At 34.8% G+C, this 14,558-nt stretch overlaps 1 protein-coding gene across 1 annotated transcript in view; it reads right to left on the bottom strand.

The window, feature by feature from the left end:
• The window catches only part of LOC122800019 (15-hydroxyprostaglandin dehydrogenase [NAD(+)]-like), a 344,456-nt gene that overhangs the window by 235,090 nt on the left and 94,808 nt on the right, over positions 1-14,558 (bottom strand). The gene's annotated exons all lie outside the window — the stretch shown is intronic.

The following is a 14,558-nucleotide window of genomic DNA, read 5'->3' as shown; positions in this document are numbered from 1 at the left end:
AACCCCACTCTGAAGGACCTCCTGCATATCTGCAAAACAAACAGCACCAGAATTACCCATTCTAAAGATTTAAACGTTGCCTGTGATATAAATATGAGCTGCTGGAGAGACAGGTATGTATCCCAGAGATTACCCCGTCTCTGGAACAGGCTCATTATCCATGTGAAGCAGAGTCCTCCCTAACCCAATTCAAGTGCAACCTGGACAAATGGATGGACATTTTCTTGGGTGGCAAAAGCCAGAGTACCTTTTTGGCTAGGCTTATATAGGCCCTAGGGCCAATAGCCTAGTACCTACCTATGAACCTATGAACCTATGGGGAACAGGAAATTCATCCCTGCTTTAGCACCTATGTCTCTAATGGACACAGGCAACCTGTAAATGGTTCATCTCCCAGGGCCATGCTTACACTTATCAAAGGTATCTGAACTTGTCAGAGATTTGGGATGCACAGCTAGTCTTAAAAAGGCCCTTGTAGTCATTAGCCTAGTATACACCTATGAACCTATATCTATATCTGGATCTAGGACTAATGCTCGATGACACATTTCCACGAATTGGAAATGGCTGAGCACAGATTCGCAAAAGTGCTTTTTCACCGAAAAAGCATTTTTGAAACTCAAGTAAAAAAAAAATACCTAACAACATTAAAAAAAAAAAAAAAACAACAGTAATCATGTTTATGCAGGGGGGCAGGGCAAGCCCCCCTACACCCCCTCACCCCCTACTTTTATATTCTCACTCCGAGATTGCACTACAGTGTGGAAAAGGGAATATTCTATCATCCCCACTGTGCCACAATCTCAGCAACAGACATTTCTTTGTGTTTTTTTTTTTTAGTACAGTTTTACAAAAGTGCTTTTTTCAGTGAAAAAGCACTTTCAGGAAACTGTGCTCGGCCGTTTCCAATTCATGGAAACATGTCATCGAGCATTAGTCCTAGACACCTATATATATATATATATATATATATATATATATATATATATGAAGATGTATGCAAAATAGTTTTTTTTTATTCACTGCAAATAAAAGCATTTGTTTTAAGACGAAATATAGAAACAAAATAATATGACAAAGTAAACTTTGCCTCAGACATAGAGAAAACATTAAACAGTTACTAATTCTCTTCCCTTCTGGCTACAACTATGTATTTAATTGTAAAGAAGCTATTACTGAGCTCTTATTTGCAGAATAACTGGTACTCAGTGCTGTTTCACATTTGTTTCATCTAGATTTACATACGGTACTTCATCTAGATTTACATACGGTACTTCATCTAGATTTACATACGGTACTTACTCTGAACTCAGTATCAGTGATGTACTCTCTATTGTACTCCAAACGCAGGAGGACAAATGATCAGATAATGTATTGCCTCATGTAACCTGTCCCGCAGTACATTAATTCAATAGCAGGACTGAAAATAATACAAATTTGTTGCATTACATAATGTATAATTTTAGGGCAAAGTTGTAGTTCAAATGAAAACAATGTTTCTGTTAAGTATGGTATACAGTCTTTTGTTAACCTCATTCTATTTTATTTATTTATTTTTTTTTTTTTTTGGAAAAAACAATGTCTAGCTTGTTATGGAGTAACCTTAATGGAATTCATGTGTAAGCATAAAACCCAAGCAGAGGTTATGTAGCACCCAACATAGTTCTGTCTAAATAATCTATGTGCAATGAAGAAATGTATAAATGGTTAACTCCACAGATTATGTGGCAAAAGCTATTAGGATATGCCACATCTGTCCAATGGGACAATAGATGTGACTTGTGATAGTTACTTGGTATAAAAGTGTATGATTAAGTTGTTTGCAGTATGTTAATGCATGTAGTTATATCTATGAATACAAAATGAGATGCAGTGTTTGCATTGTACATGCATTCTTATGTACCCTCAGTTGGCCAGATATTTTTTCGAGCATTTATAGTCAAGTAGTTACAGCTCTCTTTTGATTTAACAAATGCAGTGTAAATAACAGTACAGACTGCAGTTCATAAAAGTTCCTATTATAACATCTGAGTTCATAGCTACTATAAAATTCATTCTTGCATGGCATTGTGTGTATAACTTTGATGATTTATTTAAATAGCAGTATAGTTACAAGGCAAATAACACTGCACATACTGCTTTTGAGAATAACTTTTGAAGTGCAATGCAGAGCTAGCCTTAAGTGAAATGGTGCCCTAGGCAAAGGACTGCAATGTGCCCACCCTGTTGCCTATCACTTCCCCACCCCTATCTCATCTCTTTCCATCCTAGCTTCCCCTCACATCCAGTCATACTTTTTTCTTTAGTAACTGTGGAGGAGGTAACTGAATTAGGCTGGAATCTTAGGGGTCACTAGCCCCCCCCCCCAAGGTCATGAGGTTTCAGGTGCTCCGAGGTGCATTTTAGAGCTTTTTTCCCCCAACTTTTGATTCAGTGATGACCTGAAAAAAATCTTCAAGGCTTAATCTTCAAAGATGACAAAAACAGAAATTCCAAATAAACAGAGAGAAAATGCCTACAATAATGCATAAATCATATGTGGAAATACTACCTATCTCCCTACTCCTGGAAAAAAGATACTCACCTTCTTTATACCTCTCTGCTGTTAGAGTTGGATGAAAGTGAAAGGTCAAATGGTCACTGTAATGTATTTCAACTTCTTCCTGTCAGACATGTATACACAACATGCCAGCTCCTCTGCTCCTATCCCCCAAAGGATTGCCACTTGTTTACACATATGATATTTAATTGTGAGGAGAGTGGATTTAATTGTGAGGACAGTATCTAGGTAGTACTCTGCCCCTAGACAAACTATTGCAGCCTACTGTACATGTCTGAAGTTCAATTGTGACGAGAGATGAAGTGGTGAAAACACTGTCCCCAGTTCCTACAAAGCTACACTCATCACAGAATCACATAATTGTCCATTTGCTTTCACCAACATATTACTGCTCCAATCAGATAGCCACTTCAAGGGATCATCTCTGATGTGTGGTCAAAGGAAGCATCAGAAATAATGGCCACAGCAACATACTTACTTGTTTCTACATCATTCTAATACAGTCACTTTTAAAAAATGAATAAAATCCTGATGTGGACTATGCATGCTGTTAAAACTCCACTGCACATAATACCTGGCTGACTGCCAAGATAAAAAAAAAATGCCTGTTAAAATCAACACCTTCTTGAATGAACTGCACACAAACTGCAGTATTATATTGCTTCTACATAGGCAGACCTTCACAGTGTCATCCTCTCCTACTAAGACTGCTTTTTTTTATTCCACTGAAATCCATCAGCACTGGAGTATCCAAAAACATGCAGAAGGAATGTGCAGTCAGGGTGTCATCATAAACAAGCACATCAAGCAAAGTATTTCAGAACTGCTTTGAGTTACAGATGGAACAATGTGGAGGAGTACAGTGGCTTGGTTATGTAAAACCATCTAATTTGGGAAGTGGCGTTCACACAGACAGACATACATACAGAGAACCCATACATTTGTGTGTGTGGGGGGGGGTGACTCCATCTGTATAAGAAGAATAGTTAAATAGTTTGGGGATAACACACGACTCCTCTACATTTTGTTGAGTCCTACTTTGTCAGCACATGAATGCTAGAAGAGCAGGACTCATCTCCCTCAGCAGTACTCACGGTAGTATCTGTGCTAGTGATTCAATGGCTTTACATTCGCTAGAATGTGATCACTATAAAAGTAGTCAGTTATGTCCATTTGAGCAAGCTGAGATGTAAGAATGCACATATATAAATCTTATATATATATATATATATATATATATATATATATATATATATATATATATGAAAATAACATCCTCTCCACATATAACGACACCAAACTATCAAACACACTTTTTACTATGTTGCTGCAGGGGGCTTATATAGTTGTGTGTGTGTGTGTGTGTGTGTGTGTGTGTGTGTGTGTGTGTGTGTGTGTGTGTGTGTGTGTGTGTGTGTGTGTGTGTATGTATATATATTAGATGATAGATTAAGATATAGACATATATTATGAACTGACAATTGAAATATCAATCATTTCACAACATGTCAGTCTAATTTGCTGATTTATGAAATGTTGAATTACTGAAAGAGGCTTTATCATAGATCCTGAAGGGTGGGGAAGTCTTCTTCTCTGTATTCCACATGATCAATGTGTCAGGACTCAGAGTTTAAGTGACAAGATGTGAGTAGAACAAAAAAGGAAATCAACAATCTGCCCCATTTCCATTTATACAAAATGCGAAAGGTAAGTAGAAACCAGCCTGGTAGTCCACATGCATAAATAAACAATACAACAAAAGTAAAAATCTCATTAGATAATATGACAAAACTAAAGGCCCACAATTCAAACTCAACATCTAAAAGATATTCAAGGTACTGAAAATTACCATCTGGAAAACCAAGGCTTCCCTGAACTTTGGCTGGCATTGGAAGCTAAGGATAATTCAAAATCCTTCTTTACATACATCAGGAAGTTATGAAATAATGACAAACAGTGCTCTAAACTTATTCTTGATGGCATTACTATTCTGAACCAGTGGATATCGCAAATGTCTCAACAAACAAAACCAGTGCAAGTTTCTCCAAAAAGACATCTATACAAAATGTACATATACCTAAGAATCTCAAACCCCTTACCATCACAAATGAACACTTGTTAAAAGTACTCTCCAAAACAAAAAACGCATCTTCTGTGAGAGCTGATAACATACCAGGCTACCTGCTGAACAGCACTAACTTTGAGCTGGTAGACCCCCTCCTACAACTATTCAATCTGAGCTTATCCACTAGCTTTATCCCCGAGGTTTGGCGCACAAGATTTGTGATGCCACTTCACAATAGTGGCCCTACCATGAACCATAGTAATTACGGACCCATCAGTCTGTCAAGCTTCATCTTCAAGGATTGGTCTTTACAGACCTGATAAAATCATATAATACTTGATTATTAGCAGTAAGGCTTTGTTAAGGGTAGATACTATATAATGAACCTGGTGAATTTTTTGAGAGAGTACCACAAGCTGGGCACAGTGGTCATGCTGTCCATACTCCATACCTTGATCTCACCAAGGTATTCATTACCATGTTATTTGTCAATGTTAACAACAAACTAAATGAGGTCCAAATTGATCCTTGTGTAGATAGATGGATAGCAAATTGGATGAGGGACAGAATCCTCACTGTGCAGGTAGAAGGCGCATCCTCGGAGAGCATAAAGGTACCCAGTGGAGTACCATAGGGTTCAGTGGTAAGAGCTTTGCTATTAAACATGTACTTCTCTGTTCTCCTAATCAAAAACAGTGAACTCTTGTTTTTTTAATACTGTTATTGAATTATCAATTGTGACATAGGCAGACTTACATTTATATAAAAGTAATCAAGTCATATTAACAGGCTCAGATTTACAAATATTATAAATTACATATTTTGTTACATATCCTATAATCTAAGCAACATTACATAACTTGTTCAAATCTTGCTTTCCCTAAACTTCATTCCTTCTGCAATTGTTCCCACAATTTCCATTTTTCTATGGAATTTACTCCTATCCTTTTCTAAATATCCCACTTGCTGTTATTTTATCTCTGTTACAATATTCACTACTAGAAGTATAGTTGATTTAGATTTAGATTTCCAATTTCTATTAAGTGCTTTTTGGGCAGCTACCAGAATTAAACTTAGCAAAGCCTTACTATGTCTAGCTAATTCAGGTCCCATGTCCCGGTTGAAAAAAAGTATTTCCTTAGTTGCACTCATATGCTCACCCAGTATTCCTGAAAGTGTACTCATTAGAAAATTTTTAAAATCTGGCAACTCATCACGATCACAAAACATAAGCTCCCAGTTACCTCTGGGTTCCTATTACCTTATCAAAACTATAAAACTTCGAACACCACAAGATTGAACTTGTGTGTTCGAAGTTTTATAATTTCGAACACAACAAAAAAAAAAACCCAACGGACAGAAAGTAACTGTTGTAAGAAGGGGGCAAGCCCCTGCACCCCCCCACACCTGCCGCTCTTTAAATATACCAACTCTGAGATCACACTACAGTGCGGAAAGGGAATATTTCCCTTTACTGCACTGTAGTGTGATCTTGGAGTTGGTATATTTAAGGAGCGGGGGTGTGGGGGTGCAGGGTGGCTTGCCTCCCCTGATTACAACAGTTATACACACAATTTTTTTTTTTTTAATTCAAACTTCGAACTTTTTTTTTCTATGTTTTCAGGTTCAAAGTTTCAGCAATTCGATAAGGTAATAGGAACCCGTTACCTCTTTCTCCCCTGTCACACCTCCAACATTTGCCATCTATCTGAGGAAAAATTATTTCAAGTCTCCTTGGGGAATAAAGTATCTACTGAAATACTTTCGGGCAAAAATCCTAAATCTTGTACATGTTGTTGCATATTTGGGAGCCATACATATGTCCTCCCATTGTTTCTTTGTGAATTGCATATGTAATCTCCCTTCCAAATCTTAACTCATCCTAACCTCTTCTGATTGATTTCTATAGGTATCGTGCAATATTTTATATGCCCTACTTATTATCCCTTTTTATCAACAGCTTATGTTCTAGATTCAATCAAAAACTCAACCAGTGCATATCTTTCATTTAGGATTGCCCTACCCCTTTTCTTTGTCTATACTCTGATATCAATCTCTGATAGGGAAGGCAATAACTAGCCTGCAATCCTAGTGTCTCTTGGCCTCTCTGTTCTCAATACCTTGGCTCCTTTGCCAACTGCAGTAAATTCTAGCCCCCTCTTGAGTATTCACTGTACCCCTAATTGCAGTCATCCTTATCAGCAGAATCTTCCTTTTTCATTTCTGTTTTGGCTTGGTTCTTACTTTACTTTCTGACACTTTATAAATATAATATTCTGTATGACTGTTCTCCTCATCCCATTCTTTCTTTATTTCTTGAATTACTCCACTGCTTCATCACCATCATCATCTCTTTCCACTTTGAATTGTAGCTTTTTGCCTGTGTTACATATAACAGCCTTAACTATGTATTTCTAAAACATCCCTTCAAATCGTGTAATCCTAAACCTCCTTGTTCTGTTGGGAGGATCAGCTTATCCCACTTGACTCTTGCCCTCCCCAAAAAAAAATATGTTACATGTTATTGTCCACTGTCCACAGCTTGTCTTCCCATTGATCAAAATATGCCTATAAAAATAAGTGAAAAAACAAACTACAAACATTTTACTGCTTGTATTATCCTGCTCCATCAGCAAGAGCTGCCAGTTTCTTTGTATTTTTTTGTATTTAAAGTTCCTGTGTTTAAAGTTCAATATAATGCATATGCACTTTAAGAAGGAATGAGAAAGTTAGATGGGTATTCATAAATTCACCCCAGGTATGACTGGCCTATTTCTCCTTGAAAAAGAAGATAAGATCTAAGGGTGTGTACTGGTATTGCATAAAGGGCCACATGGTCCTCTTGCCTTGTACATTCTAGTTCATTCTAATTCTAAAAGGGTGTGGTGTGTAGGTGAGCTGTGGGTGACAGCTTTATTTGTGGCTTTTCACAGTCAGCAACTAACAATGACACAATCCATTCTATACTGACATAAATGAGCATGTACCTCCTTTACCACCCACAAATAAAAAGCAAATAGGCAAATAAAATATTCTTCCAAATTGGAATATGGGTTGATATATGTGATATATGTCACACATTACTCACACACACAATAACATTTCCCTTATAGTGAGATAAAGCTTTTTGCACAAAAGCTACAGACATTATAAGTACTGGCTTCTGTATTACATCACTTTCATTATATTCATTTTCTCCATTTTTCATTTTTCCTCATACGTATTGTGTATATATACCATAGTATAACTATATATATGTTTGTTATAAGCTATTATTGATCTAGCACCAGCACAATAAATTTAGACTACAGCACAGAACATAAAAGTCATGCGTAAGCGACAGTGAAACAGTCAGGACCAGTGGTTAGGTTGACCAAAAAGCAATAGCATATAATAGCATAAAAGTAATGACACAAGCATAAGTATTTATAAATAGTGCTGAAATGTAATTTGCCTCTGAAGAATTATGCATTGTGCCCTTATAATGTAGAATAATGTGAAATGGTGGGACTGAATGAATAACTGAAGACTTCATGAATGACTGCAAAATGGAAATATGAGAAGGTGTTTGTAGAAGAATGCTAAAAAAACACAACTTGCTCAGCAATCACAATAACTTATAAAAGTAGTGCACACACCTTTTGTGCAGAAGGCTGGGGGGTTTGTTGGATGGGCAGAGGGATTAATTTTGTTATTAAACTCAGTTGGCTGGATTCTTAAGTTGGGTCCTGTGATGCAGGTTGTGTAGGTATGATTGTGTTCATCACCCATTTAAACAGTTTTGTCTTACCCGAATTGGTTTTGTAGCAATTTGTAATTTTTGGTAGGCTTAAGTCATTTTGGCCAGGCTGCATGCATTGGCAACTGCGCATGATGTGTCAACTTGCAGGTGTTTAGGAAAGATCTGTCTGATCAGAACCATTTGTTTAGAAAGATCTGTGTTGTCTTTCTGATCATGCATTAATGTCATGTCTTTATTTTTGTGTTTATTCTCTTCTGTGTACTGTTTCTAAATTTGTCATTTGTTTCATCACTGTATCTTTTTGAAATTTTGACATGACAACAATTGTTTAAGTAAGACAATGGTTTAGGAGATGTATTAGAGTTTAGAGATGAACAGTAAGCAGTTATTGTATTTGCCTTAGAAAACACATTGCAATACTACTTAAGGAAAATTAAAGGTAATACAAAGATCAAATTATCATCCACAGCTCAATACACGCAATGATGCACAAACAATTAACATACATACACTAATATGTGCTAATACTTTTCCTGTTTATATTAATACTCGCTTTTACTCTATACCCAAAAACTTTTCAATGACACTTAAATGCCAACCTTAAATAAAAAAACTAAAGAACCCATTAAAAAAGACAGAAATCAAAACATACCCAGATAGAAAGACAGAGTAACATGAGTTATATGTTAGTAAATCTTATGAATAAAAAATAATAAAAAATAATCATTAAACTATAACTATATACACTTATATGGTATTTAATACATAACTATTATAAAATAATTATATACTATACTCACTAATGTAATAAATATACTTACCAGGACACACCCTTTTTTCTTTTTCTGATTATATGTTCCTTCCCTCTTTTAGGGGATGGTGTGTTCTATTAGGCTGACTTTATATGACTGTGATGAGCCAATTTCGCATGATTGTTGATGACCACTGGCACCCCCATCCTTTGTCTTCCTTTGGAACCCACTAGATAGCCTTCCATCCCACTTGATAAGCTACAAATCCAATCATCCGTCCTTCTCAGATCAAAATTCTGATCCATTTTCCTTATTGGGGTGAAAGTAGTAAAGTATCACATTCTCTTCTAAAGGTCTTTAGTCATTTTTTTTTTATTAATTATCATCATTTTTTATTTTTTCTGGGCACACTTTTTTTTTTTTCCTTGTTTCCTGCATTTTTGTAATTTTTTGCAACATCAAGCCCCAAGTACACATCAAAGGTGGGAAGGCATAGCATATTCCAGTTTTGGACACCAAAGGGCAAGGGACAAGGATGGTGGATAAGGAAAAGGAAGGATATTGATGGTAAGGAAAAGATATGGAATGAAATATGTGGAACTGATATTGCTGCATTGCTGACTATACCTGTGAGTTTGCACGCCTGAATGTGCCTGGGATTTTGGAGCTTTCCTGCTCCTGCTGGGTGATGTGCTTCTGCACCCTGCTGCCAGAGAGTAGAGTCCTTGCTGCGGGAGCCTCCGCATCCCTCCCTCAGATGGCTTTTTTGTTGCTCCCCTCCCCTCCTTTGCAGGACTCCAACACCTTTCCCATCTCTCCCCTCATGCCTTGTGAGAAAGCTTAGCCCTCAATCCCAACTCTCTAGCAGCAGCTTAATAAGCAGTAATTTGGGAGCCAAATGAAACAGCCATTGGTTCTAACCTTCATGTTGGGTAGCAGCTCATTCAGGGTTGGTTGTTGTTCATCATTTGGTAGTATACAAACAGATTACAGTTTGTTGTTCAATACCAAGTGTACAAAAACAAATAAAAAAAAAACAACAATGTGCTTAAAAAAAAAAAAAGAAAAAGTTCAAATTTACTGTAATTTGTGAAATTTTTTGAAAAAAAAAAATGAATTTGTGTGTCACAATTAAAGCACTCCAGTTCACAATTCTACTTTTTTTCTACTAAAAATTTGAAATTTTCTGATACAAATAAAATTCTTACTTACAATAAAAATTTTTAGTTTCATTGATCATAATAAAAAATACTTTTCAATAAATTTCATATTATGATCACTGATCATAACCAGTTTGTTATAAATTTTGAAAAATGGATTCCAAAAAATCTGATTATAAAATTTTTGACAGATGAAATCTTGTATTCATAGGATTTGTAAACAAAAAAATAAATAACAATTTAAACAGCATATTTTAAAATAAAGGCTACATAATGAAAATAACAAAAAGGAACAGCTAAAACACACCTCAAAAGGCTAAAAATAAATTAACATGTCAAAATAAAATCTAACCACACTTTTTCTGTTTTTAATTTGTCAAGGTTATTATTAGCGTTTTCAATCTTTATTTGCTGACACAAAGGGTTATTTTACAAAGTATTCAGTAACTTAGGTTTTTATATCAGTTCTCTTATCAGTACATTCTATGATACTCCACTGTGTCTATTATATCCATTCTCATCATAAGTCATTAGGCTCTATTCAGTTATCAGACTATACAAATACATCAATTGACTTATAATAGTCATTATAGTAATGTTATTAGTATTGTTTATATTTGTAGTATAATAATATTATTTAGTGTTTTACCTAAATCAGTTCATGCTATGTGTTTGTTTATACATTTCATATATTGTGGACTACATTATATGATCTCTCAGTTCATTCAAATTAAGCAATCACCCCATACAGATTACATACAGATCACTTTCATCACTCAATAACTCACTAATAATCATCCAGTGGTACTACTTTAAGAGGATCAGATCCACTGATTCAGAATAAATACAGTTTGAACAAAGTTGATGAATTATGTGATGCTTACTCATCTTGATATCCCTTTGAAATATATACAATCCAGTAAACTTTTGCACCATCTTCATCATTTTGTACCTCACTAAACCAGTATACAAAACTCTTTGTGCACCACTAGACTAAAATTCACCCACTGGAGGTGCACAATATACCAACAACCTATCTAAATTACATCTGGATCCGACACATTGATGCAACAGTAACACATTTTTCTGGTTAGACTATTCTTTACAATCAGTCAAAACAAACGTGAGATTACAGTAAGTCATTTTGTCTAACAAACAATCACATAACTCACTACACTTACAACAGTCTGGTTTGTTTCTGTGTAGTGCCATTTATTACATCTCTCTGCTCTTTTAATACTGTGATGTTTAATACTGTCTTGCATTGATATTCCATATATGGTTACATGTCTTTTTATGCAGTCTGCATCAACACATGATTCTTTTCTTCATTGAAGGATTGTTTTGCATTCTTTATTCACATTCACACATTATGATACTTTTCTTTTTGAGACAACTCTCACATAGACTCCATGACACCATTTTTGAATCTTTTCCAAGCAGATATTAAGTGAATTTGCTTTCACTCCGGTTAATGAAATGAAGTATGATGTTAAATGAGAAGTCACATGTCTGAGGTTGTAATGAACCTTAAAGCAAGTTAGCAACATTCCACAAAATTAGATTTAATTTTAAACAAGAGATCATTGCAATTTGATCAAAACAGAGCTCTCGAGCAAGTGTGATCTCACATTGCAGGATCTCACTTTCAGAGTATCAGTTTGCAAATGATCATCATCTTCAGTGATCACCTCCACCCACTGTGATCTTTTTCTAATACTTTCTCAATTGACATGCTTACCTAATCTAAATTTTTAAGGGTAATTATTTTGTACTCAATTACTGTAATGAAAATGCTAACCTGGTCAACAATGATGTTATACTGAAAAAAAAAAAAAAACTAACATTAACTACTATTACTGTACATAAACTTGCTACCCAGCATAAATAAACTTGAAATTGCTTTGAACTACATTATATTATTAAAAACCATAAACAAACCTTACCAATAACCTTATTTTAAACGCCACACAGATTTTTTAAATTATAAACAGGAAAACGCAAATAAAAAAATAGATATTATATTGCAACAAACATTTCTAAAACAATACAGCTATAATTAATATTTTCCAACACGAAAACCAATATTACAATAAAAATATAAAAAAATAAAAAATATTTATTATCCTATACAATATTTCCAATTAAAAAACATAAACTAAAATATAGCCCCATGTCTCCACATCTTATCAATGACAATCTCATATACTGGAATTTATCCTATATTATGTATATCCATACATTCATTTATAAAAAAATACAACTAGGTGATGTAAATGTCAATTGGTAGATCATATCATCCCATAGACTGGATTCATCATCCGTATCAACAACACACAACATCCACATCCATTTAATCAGACTGATTCACCTTATATATTAACATCAACTTTCTAAAACACCACCACTCTCAATGATCCACTTAAAATTATCTATAACTTTCTATCATACATCCTTTAGATTAATCTTTCCTTAAGAATTACCTTATAATATATTCACAATCTTTCCCAGTTTAGAGAAGGAGAAGCCTAAATATAATTAGATAATAAATCTTCTCTAGAAAAGAATAAAAAAATAGACAAGAGAATTTACTATAAATAATGGCATAATGCATAACTAAAAAGAAAGAAGAAATGAAAGCTAAGAAAAATAAAAATTATAAGAACAAAAAGTAAATAAATGAAGACAAGAAAAAAAACTATACTACAAAGACAAAAAAAAAAAAAAATAACATAAAATGATAACAATAATAAACTATAAAAAAATAAATAAATGGGATAATAAAAATTAAAACCAAGTAAATAATAGAATAAAATAAAAAAAACTATCACCATTTGAAACTGCAATACAATTCAACTCTTATTTCATAAACAGTATAGCATCTCTAACCTAGAATTCCACAACATCTAATCCTAATCCTGCCCAACAGCAACCTATAACCACCACATCCACTTTCACCTTCAAATCTGTGCACACATCCTGTACAAAACTACTTTTAAACAAACTCAAACCATGTTCTACTTCAGCTGATGACCTTGTAAGTGAATATCTTAAAAATAGCAGCCAACAGCATTGCCTAGCCTCTCTCAATTCTTATAAATAGGTCAGTCCAAGAATCCCACATTCCCTTTCACTGGAAAAAGTCACACATTATCCTTTATCACAAAGGAGGAAATTCAGACATTCCTAACTTTAGACAAAAGCGATCTTATCCCGCTCTCCAAAATACTTGGAAAATGTATTCGTAAACAATTGCTAAATTATTTCCTGCAGAAAGAATTATCCTCCACACAACATGGCTCCATCCTTCCATGTTACTAACACTGCACTTCTAACCTATATATATATATATATATATATATATATATATATATATATATATATATATATATATATATATATATATATATATACACACACACACACACACACACACACACACACACATACACACACACACACACACACACACACTCAATAAAACTAGAGATAATGGCAAACTAGTCCCTTCCTTATTTCTAGACTTGTCTAAAGCCTTCAACACAGCTTGTCACAGCAAATTTCTACTTCAAATATCCTCATTAGGGCTCTCTCAGCCCGCCCTTCTATGGTTCAGAACCTACCTAGCCAATAGGTATCAGTCAGTAAAATGGCACTTTACCTCTCCATACCTCCCAGTCACCACGAGTGTACCACAAGGTTCTATCCTAGGTTCCCTCCTTTTCAACATCCTCACCAACACCCTCTATGCATCTACACAACAGGCCTCCCTAATACAGTACACAGATGCCTCCACATTCATTTGCACATCTGACAATTTGGCACACCTCTAAAAATTACTCCAGAGGCTTTAACAGCTACTGAAACATGACTTTTGTAACTCACAACTCATGCTCAACCATAAAAAAACAAACTGCTACTTTTCCCCCCAAAGTTTCTACCTCTCACATTTAAAAAACAAAATTTTAAATCCTCTCTGTTGATAATGCAACCATTGAAGTCACTTCTCATAGGAAATTATTAGGGATGATAATGGACAATAATCTTAAATTTGACCTGCATATTTCAAATTGCATAATAAAAACTCAACAAAAAATAGGGATGCTTTACAGAAAAACCTTTCTCACCAACATAACAAACTATACTTGCCACTACTTATCTCCACCGTATACTTCTTTATGGTGCTCCCATCGTTACTAACCTCCAGGCATCACAAAAATCAAAACCCGAACCGTGTTCTAACAAAATTGCTAAGTTTTCAGCAAATACCCCTTTCAGA

This window comes from Protopterus annectens, chromosome 4.part0 (genome assembly GCF_019279795.1).
Source record: "Protopterus annectens isolate FY-2018-M chromosome 4.part0, PAN1.0, whole genome shotgun sequence".
In the NCBI taxonomy this organism is placed as follows: domain Eukaryota; kingdom Metazoa; phylum Chordata; order Ceratodontiformes; family Protopteridae; genus Protopterus; species Protopterus annectens.
This window is presented reverse-complemented; position numbering and strand designations above follow the sequence as displayed.